Genomic DNA, 3,292 nt, shown 5'->3' with positions numbered 1-3,292 from the left:
CATTCTCACTCTGCACTTCCGTCATCCAGTGACACTGCATTGTGGCATAGACAATTTTCTATTTACATATCCCCAGAGATTGCAGAACCATGCTCCCATCCACCCAAAGGTAAGATGAGGATGGCTGGATACTTTAATTTACTTTTACTTTGGCTCTTTAGAGTTGCTATAACACAGAAGCTATCACCATAAGGAAATTGCACCTTTGAAAATATTAACTTAACTAATGGTAATTATTAAAACTGACAGTAGATCCATCACAGATGAAGCAACGACAAAATAACAAATAGTTTTGTACTTGATTAAGATTAACTACATTCTATGTAGTATTTTAATAGTTCGTTTAAAGAAAATTTCACATATACAAAGGCGCCGGTTTAGCTCACTGGGATAAGCTGGCTGAGAGAAGCCGCCCGGGTTCGAATCAAAGCTTTGGCCCTTTTCAAATTCAGAGATTCTGATTTTTATTCTGATTGATCTCTCTACTAGATTCTGAGATAAATTCTGAGATAAATTGCAACCATAAAAACACATAACATTCAGATTCAGTGTACAAAAGCTTGTAAACACAAGACACATTTGAATAGTTTGGTAAGGATGGAGTCAAGTAAACAGGTGGGAAACTAATTAATGACTTCTGCCAGATACACTGTGCAATATTTGCAATATTTGTTTTTTGTTTTGTCTTTTTTTTCTTATATTCGACTGTGCAATAATCACTGTGCAATATACTCACTCAAATGAGCAATCCTATTTATCCATATTGTATATTCTGTATCTATATATGTGTATATGTGTATATATGGTGTATTTATGCTTATATCCTTACTCTCATTCCGCTTAATGTATCTGTAACATGCAACTTCTTTCGGTGCTTTGCTACTGGAAACTGAATTTCCCGGAGGAACCCACCCGAGGGATTAATAAAGTTTCATCTAATCTAATCTAATCTAATCTAATCTAATCTAATCTAATCTAATCTAATCTAGATCTTCATGATTTACACGTGAGAATATGAAAATCAGGCATATGTAACTGATCAGAATGTAAGACAATGCTAAATAAATTCATTTCAGACACTAAGATATTATCTCTATAGAAACTTTGTTCTTGTAGAAAGAAGAATTCCTTATATTTATTAGCTGTAACAAATTAAGTTGTTACGGTTTTGGAGGGATTACGCCTCTGTCAGTGCGCCCCAGGGCGGCTGTGGCTATATTGTAGCTTGCCATCACCAGTGTGTGAATGTGTGTGTGAATGGGTGAATGACTGAAAGTATTGTAAAGCGCTTCGGGGTCCTTAGGGACTAAGAAAAGCGCTATACAAATACAGGACATTTACCATTACAAACTTTATCATCCATCCTTGATCTCTGACCCAGGGTTTATGTTTTGGACAGTGTGAATCTGGTAAAAATTATATTCTAAGTTTGGTTAGAACCTGCAACCCCCCCTGGCTTCTGCTCGGCAACTGCTGAGTGACCCCTCATCTGGGACTCTCCTCAGCTCTTTCTGGGATGGTGGCGCGGCTGCCCCTCTGTTGGTCTTCCTTGGTCTCCTGTGTTCTGGGGGCCTCTGGATGTCTGGAGTTTTGATCTCCTCCATACCTGCTTCATACCCTGGAGGACGGGGCTGTGGCTCCCCACACCCTCTAGCAGATCATTACATGAAGGAACCTTTTAATACAAGCGCGCTCATGCTCACAGGTGTACACACGGGTGCTCACACACACAAACTACACCCTTTTTGGCTCCTACCTCAAAGCACACTGTGCGCTGTCGATCTTACGTGCTGCACAATAATGTTTAACACTTAGTATTTACTATTATATTCCCATAGATCATCGTGATGTTGTTTATCCCTTGTTAAATGCTTGTTTTCTTTTTTCTTTCTCAACAGGTGATCCAGGTGATTGATATGTGTATTTTTTGTCTGCTTATTTTGTTGGTTTTTGTTTTTTGCCCTTTATCCCCGTCCCTCTTCCCCACTGTTTTTCTTTCCCTCTTTCTTTCTCCCCTTTCTTTTCCCCAGTCAAATCTGTCCCGTATTTAGCAAGTGAAAATAAAACAAAAGTCCTAGGTCACGGTTTCTTACACATATAGTGTTGCAACAACTGCACAAAAAACACTTGCAGCAACAAAAACATAATATTCCAGAAACACGCTTTGCCGATCCGATCAGCTGTTCATAACACTTCCTACGTTGGAATAGGCATCATCACAACTATCGCATGTCCACCATTACTTACCCAAAACCAGAAGTGACATCAATGTAGGCTTTTTTTTTTTTTTTTAACCTTCAGGGCCTTATAAGCTTATACCGGTGTTTTTAAAAGTCATGTTCAACTTTATGCTTTTCTGTATAGTTTCTGGGATGCTTAGAACTCAAATTGCACTGCTGGAAATAGTTTATTTTGATACACATGCTGGTTTTTCTTTGCAAATTTGCATTATAATATTTACTTTTGTTTTTCCTGCAGTATATAAAAATTGGTGTATCTCAAAAATAAAACTATTAAGACACTCAAAATAAATTTCCTGTGGTTGGAAACTATTTTGTGCAACTTTTTTGTATTTACAGCTTTGAGGGACAAACCTCTTAAATTTCTCTAACTAGAACTATATGCAAAAAACCATAAACAATTTTCAATTTTTCTGTAGTTTATTGCACTTTTTTTGCAATTTATGAGGTTACTATTCACTTAATGCCCACTCACATCTTGGGCCATCTGATCTCAGGAAATCATATGATAGGGTGGGGCTAGGTTTCACAATGAGCTCACCCGAAACCTTGGCTGATTGTGACCTACCTACACCCGTTTTCACACCTTGGTTCATGTGATTAGGTAGAGGATCATTAGGGTGTCCTTTTGTCCCTGTTGGGGGAACACTCCCACAGCATTTAAATCTGGGACTCTCCACCATTTGACCTTAGCAACTTCAAACAACTTAAAGAAGTCCAGATGCTTTTTATTTTCAAGCTCAGGGTTTATATTTTTGGACAGTTTGAATCTCCTTAAAATTATATTCTAAGTTTATTTATATTTTCTGAGCGACTTATGTTTAATTTTCTTGTGGGGGGGGCATTCACACAGGAAGAAGCCAGAGTGGGGGAGAACAGGTAGTGGAAAGTGGAATCCTTTTTTAGATCTAAGTTGTGAACAACAACGGTGAAAGGCCTTGTGTATTGCAACTGTGTTTAAAAGAGGAGCTGGACTGTTCATTGTCAGAGACACTCTCAGTGCCCCGTGTCTGACGTCCCTTCTCATGCATGAGATAGAAGAAATAAAAGTG

This window comes from Mchenga conophoros, linkage group LG14 (genome assembly GCF_057382185.1).
Source record: "Mchenga conophoros isolate Kocher_MC1m ecotype Shallow Benthic linkage group LG14, M_conophoros_male_GT1.1, whole genome shotgun sequence".
NCBI lineage: Eukaryota > Metazoa > Chordata > Actinopteri > Cichliformes > Cichlidae > Mchenga > Mchenga conophoros.
Note: the sequence above shows the minus strand (reverse complement) of the source record.